The 20952-nt window shown below is 43.8% G+C and overlaps 2 long non-coding RNA genes across 6 annotated transcripts; one reads left to right on the top strand and one right to left on the bottom strand.

Annotated features, from left to right (window-relative positions):
- The first annotated feature begins 6586 nt into the window (after positions 1–6586).
- LOC117222235 (uncharacterized) lies at positions 6587–12506 on the top strand. Of its 3 annotated transcripts, none has more exons than XR_013033618.1 (4): positions 6587–7147; positions 7226–7653; positions 7978–8287; positions 12036–12506. It is a non-coding gene; the product is annotated as an uncharacterized LOC117222235 (long non-coding RNA). The 3 variants fall into 3 exon arrangements; XR_013033619.1 differs by having other exon boundaries at positions 7226–7309; positions 7465–8287; XR_004490634.2 differs by having other exon boundaries at positions 7226–8287.
- Positions 9454–20174, bottom strand: LOC117222260 (uncharacterized). 3 transcript variants are annotated; one of them, XR_004490645.2, is made up of 3 exons: positions 19803–20157; positions 16871–19659; positions 9454–11029 (listed from the first exon to the last, which is right to left on the bottom strand). It is a non-coding gene; the product is annotated as an uncharacterized LOC117222260 (long non-coding RNA). The 3 variants fall into 3 exon arrangements; XR_013033617.1 differs by lacking the exon at positions 9454–11029 and adding an exon at positions 12221–16809; XR_004490644.2 differs by lacking the exon at positions 9454–11029 and having other exon boundaries at positions 12221–19659; positions 19803–20174.
- Positions 20175–20952: the final 778 nt, after the last annotated feature.

Genomic DNA, 20952 nt, shown 5'->3' on the forward strand with positions numbered 1-20952 from the left:
TCCGAGCCCCGGGCATAATTAATTCTTCCTCTTTCCTGTGCGTGCTCCAGCAACGTGGTAACCGCAATCTAGAAATGATCTAACGACGAGCTAAATATACAAAAAATCGATGAAATATGAAAACCGGTTCGCCAATAGCGGTATTGATCGGCATCGACGCAGTTTGATGGGCAAACAAACGGCAACACCCGGAAGCCAATCATAAATATCTTATTCGTTCAATCGAACCTGGTTTTCTTAACCGATTGACGCATTTCCTTGGCTCCGGTCGCGGAGCCGCTTGGTCCGCGTCGCGATCATGGTCGCGAGGAGATACGGTGAGGACGGCAGACCGTGGAAAAGGAAGAAAGAAGCCGCGTAAAGAGAGAAACGGATCGAGGCTCTCGCAGAGTGCGCGTCACTGCGCTGTGGGAAGAACAGAGCAGAGAGAACAGTGACCAAGGAAGAGAGTCCTCCGTCCGTCCGTCCGGGGAATGGAAAGAAGAGAAGAAAGAATGCATTTGGATTGCTCGATAGAGTAGGTGGGTACATATAAGAAGGCTAGGCCGGCCTGGTGGGAGTCCTGGCCATGGACTGGCCGGACAACCCGGTGCAGGACTCGGACGAACGGCAACTCTGCCTATATTATAGAACACACCATCAGGAACTTGTAAGCCCCAGCGCCGCGCCACGGTGGGAATTCGCTTCTCTCTCGCGAGTACGCACACGCCTCGACTGTGTGCTAACGCTCCGCGCTATTTAGACGTGTGCTCGTGCGGACGCGCACTGTCGCGTCCCCGTGTCCCTGCGACGAGACGCGAAGCGACGCGACGCAACACGACGCTCCCTGACTCTCTCTCTCTCTCTCTCTCTTTCTCTCTCTCTCTCTCTTTCTCTCTCTCTCTCTCTTTCTCTCTCTCTTTCTCGCTCGCTCGCGCGCGCGGGATCCTCGCGCATTTTCAGACGCGACCATGGGAAAAGGGACTCGAGCCGGGTTCCGTGGGGTTGCGACCGATCGAGGGTCCCATGACGATGGCTACGGTTTTTAGGACGCGTACACTTTGCCATAACGCACGCCAACTGAGATTCGAGGAAGTATTGCTTCGCAAATTTTATATTCTACGTAGCGATAATGCTACGGAGATGCTACAGTACCTGGTCAAAAGACTAGAACAGTCTAACTCAAACATTTCGTTCTATCACTGAAAACCTTCGTCACTTAAACATTTACATAAATCGTGAACTTCTATTTTGTTGCTCTGTTTATTATTGCACGATCAATGTATCACAAGAATTTTGCAATTTCTTTGCACCATAGCGATTCTTCCACGGCTTCAACGTTGCGAATTTACAATAGTATGATATATTATACAATACCAGAGAGCAAAAAATGGATCCATTTGTAATTTTATCCGACGTTATGACTATGTTTTAAATGTATTCTCTTTCGCGAACGATTTCTCCAATCTTTTATCAAACATCCATTGCTGTTAGATAAGGTAAAGCAGTTTCCTCTTCTTTCTTAAATTTTGACTTAACTCACAGTTACTGCCACGCTCTTCAAAACAGAGTTATCCAAGTGAACGAAAATCACTATATTTGTGTCAATTATTAGACCATCGAGATGAAAAATTTCCTAAAACAGAGCCCTGTAGGTCCTTTTCTCAGAAAGATCGTCAATTGCTATATAGTCTTCTCCTTTCCTAAATAACTATTACAAAATGTACAGTGTCTCACAAAAGTATTCAAACACGGAATAAGATTCTTTTTTAACGATTTAACTAAATGCTTTAATTTTGGTCTTTTTAACATGTTCGAGGGACGTATCATGGAGCTATAAACAATTCAAGATTGCGACAATCACAGTTTAAATCTTTCAATATCTGTTGCTTGACTCTGTGTCAACCGATTTCGACGAAGAAGTTATCATGACCCACAAAACCCTTTGTTTAAATATTCGTTCTAAGCTCAGATGAAAAACTTAAAGATTGTACATTTTTTACTGCTGTTTCGTTACTCCAACGTTTCGAAAACAATTTTTTAGCCATTGTCTACGAAACTAGTTCCTCTAACATCTTAAACCTTAGATCGCTTGGCCCGATTATGAAAAAAGATATTCGATTTTAAAAAGTTTTGGTAAACTTTTACAAGCCATTGTACGTGAAACTACAAAACGTAACATTTACAACGTTATTAACCATCATCGCATGTGCTGGGTGTTGGAACAAGGGTTACTTGGTGAAACAGCACGGAGACATAAGGTGTACGATATCCGGTTGACCGGGACAAGTACGCGCGAATGTAAAAAACTGCTGTTACAGATTAGAGCGATTCCTCGGGTGGAGGGGAGATGGATAGCACGGAGATCCCGCGAAATCATCCGCGACTTGTGCGCGCCTCTAATGAAGACGTGGTAGGAGTATGAATAAGCGGATACTGCCTACATGTACGTTCGCCACTGTAGCCTCTGAAAATCGCGTGCAATGTCGGAGGACGGCAGGTGGACGGTGAAGGGAAAATAATGTTCCGCCGGGTGATATCGCGGCTGCGAAATTCCTTTTGCTTTCTCTCCTGGCGCGGAGAACTTTTAACTTCGCGGTGGGTGTAGCCGGCTCGTTTGTATAGTCGCGCATTATTCCACGACGTGACGGTTTAATAGTGGAACCCTGATGTCTTGCACTCGTGTGCGCGCGCGATCGCTTGCAGACAGAAGCTGCGATTGCGAGATCGCGGTGTAACGTGGATTGCGAGAGTACATACTCCGTTTCATCGTGTCAGTGTTCATTTTGTCTTATTCTTTGATCGAAACTGTTATACGCGCTTCTCCGTAAAGACCAACGCATCCTCTATTCCGTTTGATGAGAGCGAACGGTAGTTGTACAGAAAATAACGATCAATAAGCTAAGAGACTCGATATTGTTGGAGATAGTGCAGGAAAAAACGATGGGACGTTATTCATTTCGTATCCTTAGAACAGGAAAAAGTATATTCTATACGCCATATATATATGTAGCATGCGTCTTCTGAAGCGAATATGCAATATCTCAAGCGTTTATGACGTACAAGAGAAAAGTTAAGGAAGAAAATCTAATCCTAAGCTTGTTTAGGTCGTACAAAGATTTATACAAATTTTATACAAATTTTGACTATTAATTCATATAAGGGAAGGGCGGTCAATATTTTAGTATCTTCTGTAAATAAAGATTGAAAGAAACAGAAGTCGGATAGAAATTTCTTCCGTGCTTTAACGGTTTTAATAAGCGACTAATACAATTAATACATTGACATTCTTAAACACTTTGAATCTATCTACTGCTTAAATGGCACATATTAATGCTGGTTGTAAATGCATAAAATCCGCAGACTAGCTTTCCAGTTTGCACTAATTTAAGGTGCTAAATAATATATTTTAGCCTACGATTATAAAAATGGCAAAACTTAGGAGATCAGCTAGCAGTAGATGCAAATGAAATGAAACTATATTGCAAGATGAAGTGGAAATAGAGCTACAGTTTATTTGAGAAATACATCTTGTTCTCAGTCGTAACAAATCAGAATCTGTCCTGAGCTGAAAGTTCAATTAAAAGTTATTGATTCTATTGATTTTTACGTTTTGTTCGAGCGTTCGGGGCTACATGCCTTTCCCCTACGATGATGCTTTATGTTATACATGCTTTCCTACGGTATGAACAATCGAGACGGTCATAAAAAGAGAAGCTCGAATTTCTCCTTTCAAAGTCTTACTTAGCGGACCACCATTGCCCCGGAGATTTTGTGCAACGATAACGTGCACGGGATTAAAATAATCCTCGAAAGGAAGGGACTTTTATAATTTCGCGTGGATCTGGATCGCGCAGTCCGATGTAACACGAATACGCGGGTTTCGCTCGAGATCACACAATCTGGCTCTGTCTTTACTTGCGCGGGAATGCAAGGAGAGGGTAGCTGGGTGGCGTAAGGTTCTCAGGTAGGTACATTTAGGCGGACGTGCACACGTCGAGATTCGTGGCCGTTCGCCGATCGTTGACACGAGACTGGAGTGCTCGACTGCATTATCGTTGGCGTGCGAACAGGTAACCTTGCGATCTCTTGCTGCCTGTATGCACGCGGCTATTTTGGTATGCTGGACTCGTCCACGCGCTGCGCAAACAAATACCCCGCGAAACGATGCTGACCGCGAACCTCGAATAAGCGGGTATCTAGTTTGGTAAGAATTTCTTCGGGACAGCGTAAAATCGATTGCAACTATTTTACTAATATTTTTTTACGCTTTGAGACGTAGCCTGTTACGAACCGTTTTGTCAGCCCGGCTGACAAACTTCAAAAATATTGCTTTAACCAGTCAAGTTTTAGGTAGACATTCAACTCTTTGCGAACAAGTAGTTTTTAAAATATCTACTAAGAATATTTTCCTCAAAGTATTACATGATATACGAAAGTCGTAACTATAATGGGAGAAATGAACCGTGTTCCTTCGTCTCTTATTATGTATACATATGCAAATTACAATCCTTATATCGTTAATAGAATTTCGTAAGTAGGAATTGTATCACAGTAAACCTGCAGTTAAAGCTTGCAGTTTATTCTCCTCTAAGATGATGTTTGCATGATATGGTCAAGTAAATACCTCCCTTTCCTCATAAATACTATAAACTACTGTTTCAGTGAATCGTTGTTTGAAAAGTGTTTTCTATTGTTAAATATGTTCCTTCAAGTAATTTAACGCGGATGCTTAGGTGGTCCCATTTAACTGAAACAACTGGTATATATATACCAGTTATTTCAGTATTATTTTATATATATATATATATATATATATATATATATTTCATATATATACGTATATATGTCGCCAATTTCAACCTTCTAGTTTGAAGCAAGCTAACTAGTTCATAGGATAAGAAAGATGGAAATTGTAGATCTAACAGTAATGACGAATTAGTTAATGTACATAAATATACCGTGTAAATATAGAAATAGTCAATAATGTTACATTAGTAAATATTATGCGCAATCGCATAAACTCATCGTTGTTATTAGGAGACAAAACAGTTTAATTAAGTAGATATTGCAGCAATGTAATATCGCTGTATTTTTCAGCACAAATTCGAATCGTGTTTTATGAATTTTTTAATAATCTGTTTGGTCATTTTTAGACTGCGAGTGAAGTCGATATCATGTACTATTTCCAATATTGATCTGTGGATATAAATTACCGTAATTATCTTATATCTTGGAAGATGAGCTTAACTCTACGGTATAGGAAGATATCTGAATTTGAGTAAGCTTACGATAATCTTACAAGTTTTCGTTTCCGGTTTCTATTATAAAAGTTAGATACGTAGTTCCTGTAAATGCTTCGGGACTTCTCTGTTAGAAGGGGATCGTTTCCCGAGTGTAAAACCAACGCCAGACATGCAAAGACCTCATCGACTTCTAGTTTGATCAACATTTCCATTTCCAATATTACCACAACAAATATATCATTCTTGATTTATAATTCTATTAATCTGTTGACCAAACCAAAAGCTCTTCTTCCAAAATCTTAAATCGTCGTCCTAAGCAAATACATACTCCCAACCAGTATCGACTACGTGACGTTCATTGGGAGGAAAAATGACGGAACACAAAAACATTTTATGCACTACTTGCATAACATGACACCATTGGTACGAATTTCTTTTAGAAGGAGCCTGAGATCTCGTTCTTGTACGAGCATGAAATAGCTTCAAAAATAAAAATAGTATAGGACGAAAACTAATTAATATTCAAATAAGTACCTACTATTTCAAATCTGCTAGAAAATGGCCAACTAATATATACATGTTAATAGACTTTTATACTGAACATATATCACCACATATATTACTCCAATCACTATTACAAAAATAATGTATTTATATGAATGATACGAACGTCGCGCCATATTCGTTTCATGGAGCTAACTTCTTTGAACACCGGTTAAAAGATCACGTCTTTTAAACGACGTCGTGTATGTAACGAAAGATGTGTAAAAAGTTTTGTTTCCCTTATTGCTACAGACCCTTCAATTCCGAACTTTCAAACTCGTTCTCTTAAGATCATGATCTTCCAGTTACACCGCTATTGGAGCAAGCGAGCGATAGTGCGTGGATGGCGTACAATTATTCAGAAACAAGGTGTTGGCAGTCGAGCAACGAGGAAGAGAGTCAAGGTAACGGAGGGGCAGGGCTCATCGCTCGGCGGAGTTTCTCCCCGTTTAGTTTTCCTGGATATCCTTTCACGTAGCTCGCGTTCAACCGATCGTCCTTCCACGACCTAGGTCTCGAGTGCGTTCGAAGCTGTCGAGGCTGTCTGTCGAGGGAAGTCGGTGTGGTGAGAGGCGGCCACGGAGGCCTCGTGTGGCACGGGCCACGACAAGGGGCGTCGAAACCGGAAATGGTCCATCGAGGACGGGAGTTGCCGTGGCAACCGCGATCTGCTTTAACCCCCGGTCGATCATCGGTCTTCCGCGTCATTCGAAAGCGGTCTATTATTCGGGGTCGCTGCATCCTCTCTTGCAGTCTCCTCGAGAGAGAGCCGCTCCGCCTGAACCTGTGTATTGTGTGTTTGTGCTACCGGTGAGCAGCCAACGAGAGAACGATACGCAACTGCACGTAGTCCGAGCCCGAGCCTGAGCCCGAGACTCTCCGAACCGCGCCGACGCAAGCCGAGTGCCGCCGGTGACGGACGATCGACTCCGAAATCTTGCGACGCGTTGCATCGTGTTACGTCGCGTTACGCTTGCAGCAGGACCGACTTGAACGCGCTGCCAACTCGATCTTATCAGGGGCGATTGTTTGAATTTGTCTGTGAATTACGACACCGATTGGCGAACTTTTGCGCAAGACTCTCCCGTGTGTTCATTCAATCCGACTCGATTCGATTCTTTTTAATGTAAATTATTTAGACGAATCGAATACCGTACCGTCAGGTAACGTTCATCAACTCCCTGTTTATAATATGTAAACGTCGGTACAAACGTTTCAACGATCTTTGTATTCGCAGTGTAATATAAAGTGTGTATATACCATATTTGCACTTAACATGTGAAAACGTGTTAGTTTAGAATAAGGTTTCTCAACATTTTCAACATTTTATAAACAGCCTTCCATTAAGAAACTTAATTCATGTAATTGTAACACAGTAGGTAAGATTATGTATTGAGAAATAAATATCGTGCACGATCGTTTCTATAACGATCGATTTAAAAATGTTTCGTACACAGGTACAGACGCCTAGTCTGCAATCGCGCATGCGTCAGGAGCGGATCAATCACGCAACATACCCGCCAACGGCTATGCCTCGGAAGGTAATTTCTAATGATCGCAATTCTCCGTACTTTCTTGCGCGTGAAATGGTCTGTGCTGGATCCTCTGTACTTTCACCTGGATTTTGAACCGGAACTTGGACTGGACAATCGATGTCGCGCATCCTCGAAAGTTTGTTAAACGCTCAGTGTTCTAGGTTAGATGCAGTGGCTGGATTCCATCGTATCAATTGATACTCGGCGATATTGAATGGTCGATAAACTAGTCGAGAACGAGGCGCGGGAAGTAGCAGAAATCGGTTAATAAAATTCGATACAGTTGGATGACTCATTTATAGCGATCGCGGGTGGCCACCAAGGGCGATGGAGATTCTCGATCCAACACTGTTCGTATAGCGATGGGCTCAAGACGCTCTGAATACAATATTTTAGGATCATTCCAAATACTATTTGAAGTAAATGCATAGAGTCTTGAGAATTTTAGAATTTTGAACAACTCCTACATAGCAGAGATTGCACCATTCGAAGTAATGTAATCTGTGTACACAGATATGTACACACGTTTCGACATGTATACGATTTCCTTCAGTTTCTATTCTTTCGAAAAAATCCACTGTTTCAAGGCCTCCGAGACCTTTCGCAAAACCAGTTTCTCATTAATTCTGCCAAAATTGTTGAACGTTTCCCAATTCCACACCTATATTCTACAGAGGAACAAGATGTCGAAAATAGCATACTGTATACCAGAACCGAAACGGCTTTAGACCTACGGATCTCGAGATGGGCCAGCGTAAACAAAGTGTCCATAATATCGGACGTCATCGTATAGGTCCAAATACGTAAAATGCCTGACACAAAAGACATTCTTATCCAAGTCGTCCGCATCGACTGACGTCTAAATCGTTTGTACAACATTATACACTTCCTGTATAGAGTGCTTCAATGAATCATTGTAGCAAGAATAACAATTGCGTGAAGACTCTAACGCCAATTGATCAACGCTAAATTATTTCATTCCAGGTGATCATTTTAAAGATTGTATAATTATTATTTAAACTGATAATTGCAAGTTCAATTATTATTAGTTCGTGAAGCAAAATTATCTGAGTTTTCATACTCAAGGACTTATACTGATAGTTTTCCGAGTTCTTCAATTGTGATTATTAAACCCTGGACAAGTTGAGAGACTCACTGGGACGGAGTAAGGGCACGAGCATATACTACGTGATTTAACATTAACATGAAAAACTATTGCGCATTGTCCTAATCTGAAAAACTAGTGGTAGTTTTGCGGCACTTCTTCAAGATTACCGCCCTCTGGCATTACAAACGGCGACGATTCTAACCTCGATAAATTGCTCGAAAATTCGCGAGAAACAGAGGGAATTGAATGGCCATCAGTAGTTGGCGTGTATTGTACACGATGTGTGGGTTCGCGGGACCGCGTTGTGTTGTAGGAATGCTGTCGGCAGCCGGCAGCAGGGTCGCCCACTGTTACTCGTCGGGACTCGCTTTTGCTGCCTCTCTGCCCTTCCTGCGCTCGCCGCCTCGCTCGCTCGCTCGCTCGATTCCGTTTTAAAACTATATTGCCGTGGCCCCTTTGTACTTGCGGCCACTCGGCTGCCCAGCTTGTGTGCGCGCGCGCGTGTACACACGTACACATATCGTATTACATATTTGTCCAGAGGAAGAACGGAGGTCTCGTCGTTCATCGTGTCGTCGCGGTCGTGCCTTCCGTCGCGCTTCTCACCACGCGATACACACACCGACTTTCTCGCGTGATTTCGAACAGTCGAGCGTGTGCCGTACGGTTTTTCTAGCGGGGGCGCTGACTACTCGATCGGGAACACCTCGGAACCGTTCGACGTATGTACACAGTTCGTTCCGTTCTCCGCGCCGAAATTGGACTCGACTAATTGAAATACGAAATGCATGCATTAAACGAGCATTGTCCGACTAGAAAGAAGTCGTTCCTTTCTTTCGATGACAACGGCTTCATTTGATATGTTTGGATATTTTCGCGGAACTCGCGGGATCGTGAAATTTTAATTCTACGACGACAGAGGTGGCGCTAGTGGTAACTGCGTTCAGACCTATACATACGTATGTAGTAAATTCTCCGCATACGACATGTAATATTTATCTAAACGATGTTCTGAAAACCTGTAAATACGTTCAGGAGTATATTCCAGAGTGAATTTACTGTTTTATTCAGAAGAAATCCAGAAAGTTAAATAAGCATATTGATAAGAGTATCGACGGCGTTAACGTTGCTGCCCACAAACGGGTTCTAAGCGCGTTTCGTCCGATGCATGAAACGAACAGTCTTTGTTCCGTCCATTGCTTCTGCTGCGATAGCTCGCGGCATTATCTCAAACGACGTTGACGATAAGGCCGAGGCGCGTACAAGCACGTATGTACGCGTGCAAGCCGGTATTAAACGTTGGGCCAGGGAGCGGAAGAGCTGGAGAGGCTTCTCGTGGCAATACTTTCTTGACGAGATTTTTTTCGCAACTGTTTAACGATAATACCGCTCATGTCAACGTACCTTCCCGCGTACAGTCATTGCTTTCCAAGTCTCTTTCTCTTTCTCCCCCCCCCCCCCCTCCCGGTTGCGTCCCTAATTAACCACCATTTGCCGAGAGCGTGTATTCTTCACAGCGTCAGTTCGATTACAAAACGTCTAGCGTAAGAACAATGTTTCAGTGTTAGTCTAACTCGAATGGAACCACCGTATCGAGCAGACCTGCCGCTTCGGTCGATTCAAAAACGAAAGAGAGCCGACGCGACTGTCGAATTCTCGGGGATTCCCGAGAAATGCCTGAGAAGGCTGTAGGTCCAAAAGCAGGCAAAGAGAGAGATTCCTCCACGGTAAGGTCTTCGGCTTGGGATTAAGCTTGCCCTTCTCCCTTGTGCTCTCTTTCTCGCTCTCTCTCTTTCTCCCTTACTCTCTCTTACTCCTCGGTTGTCGGCTCTTTCCACGAAACTCATCACCGTTCAACGGGCTTTATCCTGGCTTGTTTGCCTTTTCTTTCAACCGGCCGGTTTCTTTTCTTTTTCTCTCTCCACGCCTCTGTTCCTTGTCCTCCGCGCGCGTTCCTCCCTCCCTTTCTCGATACCCTCCTGTCCCTCACTCGCTCTCTCTCTCTCTCTTTCTCTCTCTTTTCACCGGTGATTCTCTTTCCGTCTGACACGGGGTTTCACTCGCACGCGCAACCTTTTGCCGAATGGCGTGTCTTACGGCGGCCCACGAGCAGCTCTCGTCCGCCAGAGAACACCGCTCCGTTTTGGTCTTGCTCGTTTTCAGTGGCGTGGCCGGCCGCGTTCTCGATAATCGGTCGAGTCCTACACCGCCAAGTTCTGATCCTGTCGAGCGAGCATACCACCTGCCGTAATACACTCGGCCGAAAACCTATGCCGGCGACCATTCATAATTTGAACGCCGATTTCACCGTTTCGCGCGGCCGCCGATCGTGTTCGCGTGCATCGGTCACGAGATGCTCCCACTGTGATTTGCGAAAGATTTCGCCGCATCGCTTCGTTCCGAGCAGAAGCGAGCCGAGCTGCCTCAGCGTAACAAGCAACGTGGCCCGCGATCCCCAAAGGGACCCGTCCTCGTCTTCGTTTTGCGTCAGACGATGCGAATTAAATTGGAAACATGGATGACGCTCAGTAGGCGTACCATTTGCCGACGATGTAGCAGGTGGCTGCTATGGTTCGAGATCATGTATTCTGCTGGGACGATTTTCGGTGTGCCGAGTCCTTGAACAGAATTAAGTTTTGCTTAATAAAATAAGAAATCGAATAAGTGTCAGCTCGTTGTCAGCTTTATCGAACTTTTTTGAGTAGCTAAACTTTGGAAAACTCTACAAAATCCAATGCAATTTTCGGTCTCTATAATTATGGAATACTCTTGAAGATAGTTTTTGTTTATAATTATTGATTTGCCATTCTGTTATCAATGCATGAAGATTACGAAAGATAAAAGTTGTGAAAGGATATATTCAGTTTGCAATTGTCTTATCATCTGCTCAAAGCGATCCGACGTATTTTCATATCATGCCTACGGTATAAAAAATTCGAGTTTTTCTTTGCTGATTGATCTCGTAGATGAAAAATAAAATGAAACTACACTGGTCCATCTTTTTATATGATAGGCTTGAGAAATAGGCCTGATTAGATTTATATGAAATTCGGATGTTCAATTCCGTATTTTGCAATTGCAGCCCGAACTTGCTTGTTCGGTGAAATCGTAACTATCGAGCCACGAAGCTCGTACATACATATAAGCGTCACGGATCCTGAGGCCCTCAGTCGCCAAGGCTCATACATTTTAAATCGTCCTTTCTCGCGACACAATTTGTGCGCGACAAATTATGAACACTGGCGGAGACAAGGCTCTGCTTGATTGTACTAATATCTGCGCGCCGTACTAAGTTGTTGCACTAATAGCAATGTCGTAACTTCAAATGTACCATTTTTTTTTTACCGAACTATTATGTTGTTACATATGAGACAATCAATTTTTAACTGACATAATATTTTGCCAAATAAGACTTGATTACAATTATTATTAGAATCATTAGATTTAATCTTTTTACGGAAATAGTTTTTTGGTTCAGCCTATCTTGCTTTTATTAAACCTTAGACTAAATCATTAGTGCATTCAAATGGTATTAATACCTACAGATATAAAAGTATTTTTTTTTTAATAAAAATGCTTCATGTCGTTGAAATTATTAAGTCAGATATACTAATTTTCTTTTAGATGCTTTGACAAATTATTGTTCTATTTCATTCCCGGTTATTATATCTACAACACGTATCGACACATTTATCCGTTAGTGACGAAGAAGAAATCGAATTCCTGAGAAAATAAATGCAACCATGGAATTCGTAAGTGTCGCACGGCGTGTAAGCGAGTGATTGATGAACACAAGGACGACACGTTCGTCATAAATGAAGTTTCCTTTATTCCACATTTGTGACTCGTTCAAATACAAGCTTCTGATGAAGTTCGCCGACACCGGTGCATAGATCAAGCCTGGTAATGACATTTTTTATTTGCTAATCGCTTTCGAATTCGCCTGTGCTAACTATTTGTCATTCAAGTACGTATCTTTGAAAATGCACAACATAATAATGCAAAAGATAACAGTTTGAAGCGAACGTGCTTGCTATAGCTGCGATATTGTACATACATGTGTTTTCTAGGAGAATAAATTCTTATTAAAAGAAAGTAGATCATAACAAATTATTTAGTTTAGTTAATAACAATGAACATGAACATTTTATTTATAAATAAGCTTGGAAATGGAGTGAAAGAGATTTTTAAATAGAGATTTGCAAATATTCCACTTTGCTTTCGGATTATTTATCTGGCAAGATAGTTCCAATGAATTTTTTGTGTTCGATTGGAAAATATGTCTGACAATGTACATATATGTACCGTAAATGGTATAACATATGATTCTGGGTTTGTAGTGAGGAATACGTGAATGCGTATCCGCAGCAAAGTTCGATTTTGCGCAGCGTTTAGCACGCACGACAAATACTTTTATCCCATGAGGGATGCTTGTAGATCTTGTTTCCAATAACAAAACTTTTTCAAAATTCTTTACAACTAGAATACAATTGTAGAATATTCTCGAAAGTAGCAAAGTTTACAAATCTCCAAAATTAAATTTAATCTTTTAAAGAATTTATATCCTGTCTATCGAAAGAAAACATCTAAAGTGTAACTGGACCTATTCAGTGGATCTCAGGTTTCTTCTTTCGAAAAACCGACCATAATTACGATCGTATATTTTTCTTTATACTGCGATCTATCGAAGCGAGATACATTTACATTTGGAAGGTCCATAGGTTCTTTTAAAACAGCAAACATGTAGTCGAATTGGAACGAAATGAACTGATCAATGTTATTGAGTGGCTTTCCCCACTATAGCGTTCAGCCCACTATCTACGCCTGATGTGATTCATATAGGGGCGAAAGACCTTGAGTGATTAATTTATCTACTCTTGACAATAGCACACCCTGAATTTCTCGAAAGACGTGAACTTTCGAAGTTCACGAATATATAATTTGAAAAAGATATTTCTCTTCTGTTAAACAGCAAATATATTGCAATATAAGTCGTATTTCTTTGAAAAAATCTGTTTCTATTTATTTAAGAATTATTATATCATTGTTTTAAATGTACTTTTATTTTAGGATTTTCTTATTCGTATTTCTATGCAGCTGTGTTCTCTGTCGATAGCTGTATTATTTCATTCTCATATACTGAATTAAATTGATCCAAAATGACAATTTCACGTTTAATAGCTTTTTAACGAATGATCCTATTTACTAAAAAATGATTGACCACTGCAAGTACCCTAGAATGTGTTCTTTAATAAATAATATATTTGGTTTTCCTTTATACATGTTATATTTACATTTGTTAAACTAGAACTGTGCGAGTAACGTGATCCAAAGAAGATTCTTATCAATTTTATGAGAAAAGCCCATGCATATTGTACATAGTATTTCTGAACATCTCTCATATGTAAACAACTATCTATATAAATAGATAGATGATCTCTAAGTGGTTTGTTTAGTCTAAAAGAGTCAAGTGACTTGTGTCAAATATTAGATTAACTTTATGTTTGTAACATTTCTGTTTAATTATGTGTTCTGAACGAATAATATACACGTACAAGGTAAGGCAAATATGTATACACAACTGTATATTAATCATTCATCTTCGAAATAACAATTGACTTTAAGAGAATATTCTGATCTAGAAGTTTGACAAAATGTAGTTTTTATTGCATTTTATTAGAGTATATGCATTTAAGAACATGTCTACAAAATGATTTTTTCAAATCCAAAAAAGAATAATGAAGTTAGAGATGTTTGAAATACGTATACAATATACATACAATTTATATCACTAGCAAGAGAAACTTCAAACGCGTTTATCTCAAAACCATATTTTCTAATATGGCTGACACAATATCTCAAGATTTAGTTATCCAATTTGTACACATTTTTCAGTAGACTTCCCGCTATCTTGTCTACCATAATGATCAATAAATCTTGTTATTTTCCCATTCTTTTATTGTAATACGGACCAACTACACATGTATTTTTGAAAACCACCTTGTTTTTTTTCCGAACAGTTGGAACCATGTCAGCTAGAAAAACACTTTAAAAGAAAAGATGTAACACAGAGAATTTTAAATATTTTCTCTTAAAAAAATATACGTTGTACCTAAAATACTAGTAAAATTATATGTAAAGAACAAATGCAAAACAATTGTTTATTTTCTTGTAAAAAAATTCAAGGAAGACCTAAAAACCTCTATATAAACGTTATAAGAAGAATTACAGAATCTTGTCGAACAGACAAGACATCCTTAAAGTCGTTATTCGAAATAAAATTGTTCAAATCTGCTCCTGAAGGATCGTGCAGGGTGCCCCGAGCTGCGCGCACGTTCCTGCGCCGAGCGTGGCGTTTGGTGCGCACAGGGTTCCATTTCGAATGCCCGGAAAGAATGCCACGGCTGCCGCCGAAGCCAATGAAACAGGCTGGCCAGTAATTCAAGCTTGCAATGGGCCGGCGTAGGTGCAGCGCGGTCCGGTGGCACGGTTCGGTCAACTATACAGTCTGATCGAACTGTGGCCGAAGCGAGAAACACTTGAGAAACGTCGTCGGCGGGTCGGCGCGGCGTTTCGGTCACATAGGTGGAGCAAAGTGGGCGAGTAAAAAGCGACGACGCGACGGTTCTTCGAGGGTTCACATTGCCGCCACGCCGGTAAGACGCGATGCGAGCCGTTTTGCTCGCTTAGTCGGAGGCTTGGTTCCAACGAAGAAAGAGGGATAGCTGCGAAGAGGGAGCGACGAAGAGAGAACGGATCAATACCATGCGATACACGCCGAAATAATTTCATTGTCCACTGTTAGCGGTGGCTCACGTGTCGCGTGGCGCGGTATGGCATGGCATGGCATGGCGTGGCGTGGCGTGGCGTGGCGTAGCGTTGTGTGGCGTGCGCTACTCTCTCTTTCTCTTCCTCTTCCCCCTTTCACGGCAGCCGTCTGTGCGTTTCGCTCTTTTCTTCCGTGCTATCTACCCCTGTCTCTTTCTTGCTTCCCCCTATCCGCGTCGGTTCTTTGTCTCTATCGTTCTCGCTCGTGCCTCTATCCTCGTCCTTTCGGTTCTACGGGGGTGAAGCAAAGGGGAGAAACAGTCAGGAGGGAAGGGGGAGAGGCTAGAACCCTTATGGCACGAGTGATAGCCGCACGCCGCTACTGGGTATTGATCACCCTTCGCAATCAATGTTAACAACGCTGCTTACAGATGGTGAGATCAGTTATCTAGATAAAGTTGAGACAATCGGGCCGGCGATGTCTTGATCCGAGACGATCGGGAAGCGATGATCGAGGAAGCAAAATCGGATTCGCAAGATGCCCGGCCAGAGCAGCGAGATCGTCTCGTGAAAGTTTTTAGAGAATGCGTGCACGCGCCGTTTTACTTCGGGGCCAGAGCACGTAGGGTAATTGAAAACAGGCGGAACCGTATTGGCCGTAGATCGGCGAGATTATAGACCGCGCGGTTTAGGTCCGTGCGGTCGAGTCTAAGTAAGACGCGCGCCGAGAGTGCTGAACGGTTTAATTGAAACGGGGCCAATAAACGACGGAAAAAAGAACAGTGGACCGTAAACCGCTGGCTTCTACTTTGTTACGAACGTTTGCCTCGCGAGAGCCGGGGAGCCTCTCTGGCGAACGGAGCGCGCGCGACTCTCACGGCCGATCTTTCACTCTCGGACATTTAGAGCGTTGACTTTCTCTCCTATCGCGACTGTCGTTCGTGCGAACCGTCCACGATACAACAACGCTCGTGACGACCAATCATGACCTTGTCGAGATGGATTGATCGTAACCCGGAACGGGACGCAGCGTGTCGTCAGAGTATTTAGGTGAACTTTGGCTCGGAACTGCTGAAAAGTTTCGTATGCTGTCGACCCTACTGTCCCACTCGATGTTTACAAGCCGGTCGGACTAAAATGCACCCTCGCTTTAAATATAATTATTATTCGGCGATTTACGTCGCCATTAGGTCGCCAACATGTTTGAACTGAACTACTAAAATTGACCATTAGCGCCTATAATTAGAATTCAGTTAGAATTCAATAATTTTATATTCTATTTTAGAAAATATAGTCAAAAGATGACACCAGATTCATTCTAATTATAATTTATACTTTAAAAGGAAAGCCTTGAAACCATCAACAATCACAATAACTGTCGGTCGCACTCTGAGTATTCAAATTCCTACAGCGTGGAATAATTTGCGGCACGGTAAACGACTATTATGACGAACATGTGCATGACAAAATTTGGTATACACAAGTTAATTTAATTCGAATTAGACTGAACTAAAGTTTGAACTATGTTTGATCATTCAACAATCCTCTTCGAAATCAGTTTCGTAGATAACCATCCGCTTAAGGAAACCAGCCAGTCGGTGTCATTGGCCAAAGGATTACCTTGTCTTGTCTAGAAAATTACGCGGCAATTACACAACGCGCAACATTATTTCTACGGTAGCTGTATATACCTGCGAACTCTTCTTCGGGTGGCTCGTTAGGCTATCGTGATCCTAACCTATCCTTGCATCAGTTAGTCGGTAGTTCCTACATGGAAGCATGCATTTTCTACCACACACAGAGGTCGGACCGGTGCACGGATATGCATACATCTGCGCGGATGAAAACGTTCACCATGGCGCAGTCCTCGCTTGTCAGAACAAAGTCTTTCGCGGCGCAGCGTCGCTAGCCTCTGGCCAACAAACTGCTGGTAGTAACAGGCCAGCAACGGTCATTTATGTTAGAAGAGAAGCGGTGCGCATGCATGCTTACTTGCTTGCTTGCTCGCTCGCTCGGTCGGTCGGTCGGTCGCGCGCGCACACGCATAGGGACGCGTGCGCGTTCGCAAATCGTGTATTCCGCATGCACGCTCCAACAGTGATTTCTAAGTTGAACGAGGAGCTGTGAGGAGGGTGTGATGGTGGGGCGGGGGAGGGGAAGGGGAGGCACGGAATCACGGAGAAAGAATCCCTTCGTTGGGTATCGTTGGACTGACTCACGACCGACGCTGATGAGCTAATGACGAACATATGCAACGAGGTCTCGAAGTGCGCAAATAAAGTCATCAATGCGAGCGTTTCGACAATCAGAACGTTTCATCGAGAACTGAAACCGGAATCGGTTATTAAATATAATAACCCCTCCTCGATCGTCCGATATGCGTCCGATTTCAAATAAACAACCCTCCGAAATTGAGATATTATTTTAACGATGCGCATTAAATCGTCTGATGAGAATTCCATAAAATAATTCTGCAGAAATTTCATCGTGCTGTGGAGTTGAGAATCGGGATCCTTTAACGCAATTTGCCCAATAACAGGACTTTCGGTGTCTTATTGTTGTTTCGTAAACGTCGCGCCGTCTTTCCTGCTTGTTTCTGCTCATTTCATCTCACACTTTCCCCCGGAGCGGCGTGACCCGCGCGAGGAAGGGCAATGGAATTCAAGTCTGTGGATCTCTCGGAGACGCATCCTCTCACCCTGCCCCTAACCACCTACCTCGCCGGCGTTCGTCCCACGCTTCGTTTCTTCGCACCGCCCTATCTCTCTTTCTCCCTTTCTCCGGGCTCCGCTGCGCAAGTACACATAGCCGACCAGATAGAAATAATACATTATTTAAATAGTGTGGCGACTACGGTGCGTGACCTTCTCGTCGACGTCGCGCCTGATTCCCCTCTTTAACCTCTTCTCCTCTCTGGTTCTGTGCGCGCGAGCCGCGTCACCCACCACTTCTTACCTCCGCCGCTCCCTTCCATCGGCGGCCTGCCTCTCTCACCCTTATACTCGACTCGTCCCCACCACGACGGCCGATGAGCGCGCGAACGCATCCCCTCCGTCGCGACTGCTCCTCTCTTCTGTTTCTCGTTCTTTCTCGTTTCTTGCCTGTCGTTCCCACTCCCGGTGTCTACTTTTCGCCCTCTTGTCCTACTGTCCTTGTTCATTGTTCGCTCGATTTCTTTGCCGCCTCTTTTCCACAGAGAGACGCTCTCTTTTTCCTGTCGTCTGCTTCACTCGAAACGTCGCCCGTCCTTCTCTCTGTCCGCGTCCCCACTATTTCAACTCCCGAGCGACAGTTCTTGGTGGCTCTCCTCTCTCGACTCGGCTCCGCTCGCTGGGCTTGCTTGTGTGCAATACAGGGTGGCTTGCAAGGACAAGGAATTAAACAAACTCCTTAAGGCGGTTACCTGCCGCTGCCGCCGTTGCTCGCGTGCATACGCAAGGATACGTGTGTATACACAGGTCCTGTAGTGGGGATCATAGGTTATACAGCTAGCCGGCAACGTTCCCGAGTACACACGACATCGAGAGTAGCTAGTCGAGAAGGGCGAGGGGTTTTAGGGGATATCCTTTGTCCGAGAAACCGTTTTTCGTCATCGAAATAACGATCCTTGTACGATCCTGGTGGGTGCTCTGATTTCTTTTACCATTATTTTCTTGCGATCGCTTAAAAATAGATACGTTCAGCTGAACGGTTACGTGAATTATTGTTATTCAATTAGACGAATGCATTATGTCTGTTCACTATTTCAAGCGCGATGCTAGTCGGATGTAAATACGCGGGTACTCTCTCCGGCTCGAGGTGTACACTCGCTGTAGCGGTTAATTACAGGGAAATTATTTGTTCGAGACCGGGAGAACGCACTTTAACGACTGCTCTTTGCGATAAGTTGCCGTAAAGATTATGGCAGGGTTGAACGCGCGCGTCCTTCCGGCCTTTCGAAACGCGTTCTCTCGCGCCAGACATTGTACGCAACCCGAAACTTCGGGTATTCGCCGTTAGGTCGCAGCACGTTATGTCTCGGTCTTTGAACGAGGGGAAGTCTGCATACTGCATTCTTCATCGTTATACATATTACGATCGAATACCGACTCACACTGGTTACTGAAAAATTCAAAGTGACTAAAGTGACTGATTGAATAAAGTAAATCATCGAAGTTTGTGTCAGTTAAATGAAATCTTGATCACTGTAGAGTTATCAGGAATGGATGCCTGAGTATCCTCGTATCTACAGATAAATCTATGAACGCTACATTTCCAATAGGAACATATACTATCCTACAGCCGGTCAAAGTACTAGATATGTTTTTTGATTCTGACTTTTCTGCATGCCAAGAGCTTCCCTAACAATTTTCAAATCATTACCCCTATATCTTTTCAAATCCCAGCCGACGCCATGGTGGCGCTTCCGGCGTTCTTTCCCCCTCCCCTGTCTTCCAGGTAGCTGAAAACTGACTCAGCCTCCATATGTCGCTTCATCATCCTACGAACGAAAAAGAAAAACGAGATGCGATGCGGCATAGAACTTGGAAAAAATCGGGAAACGGAAAAGAAAAAACACATCATCTCTCTCGTCTTTCGCGAGATTCTGCGACCCGTCCGCAACGCGGACCGGCAAGTACATACAAGCTGAGACGCACGTAGTACTCTCGGCACTTGTGTTGGCCCCTTCGTTTATCCGCTTCCAGTTCTTGCACCCCTCCAGGTCGTGGGCACCCTCGCTCTTCTCCCAGCAATCCTTTACCCTCTCTGTCTTAAACCACTCCTCATCTGGCGTGCTCGGAGAGCGTAGCGGCGCTGTCGACACAGCTTCCTTCCCCTTCGCGCGGTGCGCCACTGTGAACGAGGCTTGAACTGGCTCTGGCTCTGGCTCCGTCTATTGGCGGCGTTGCCAAGTGTCCTCGACCATCTGTAACCGCTCCTCCTCTCCTGTTTATTGGTTTAATATTCAATACGGCTCGTGAGTCCGATGTGTAACAGGCCGATGTAGGTGCCCGTTTGAGCGCGTGCGTGCACATGTATCGGAAACTATGTAACTGTGCAGTGCTCTCTCCCCTCCTCGCCGCTCGGCTACCTCCCCTGATACTTCCTTCCCGCAAAACTCCACCCTCCCAACCAGCAGAGCTCTCTGCTCTCTTTATCGCCTCCACACTGTATCCGTTTCCGTCTTCTTTTCGTCCTTTCTTCATCATATCGCGCTCGCGTTCATTCGGTTCACTCGCTCGCGAGCCTCTCACCCCTCCAGCTTTCTTCCTTCTCCACCTCATCCCTTTCCACCACCTCCTACTACTACTACTCCTACCTCTTTGCTCTTCGTTTCGGAGCTCTTCTCTCCTTCGTCCTTCCTCTTCGCACACTCGATCGCCACGCCAAAATCTTCGTATGCGTGTACGCGTCCCGACGCGCATAGTCGGGGGTTAACTATGTATAGTCGGATAATAGAGTTTGCCGAGTCGACATGCGCCCTTCTTGGACCAAGGTGCCGGCCTTGCCCCATATTTCTTCGAAATGGTCGGGGAGCCGAGTGACGTTCGATATCTTGAACGTAGACGCCGACAGAGGAGCGTCGGACTACGTCGGTGACGTCGACGCCGTCCTCGGTACACAGAGACACCTTCGGCGACGCCAGGTCCTTGTTACCTCCTTCCCTCCCTTCCCTCTCTACCCTCATCGAGCAGTCGTCCTACCCTTCACCCTTGTGTTCCATCGACGCCACACACGCGAGAATGCTGTTCGATTCGACTTTTTGTCCTGTTCCTCGATTAGAGACGCTCGG

The sequence above is a fragment of the Megalopta genalis genome, chromosome 6 (genome assembly GCF_051020955.1).
Source record: "Megalopta genalis isolate 19385.01 chromosome 6, iyMegGena1_principal, whole genome shotgun sequence".
In the NCBI taxonomy this organism is placed as follows: domain Eukaryota; kingdom Metazoa; phylum Arthropoda; class Insecta; order Hymenoptera; family Halictidae; genus Megalopta; species Megalopta genalis.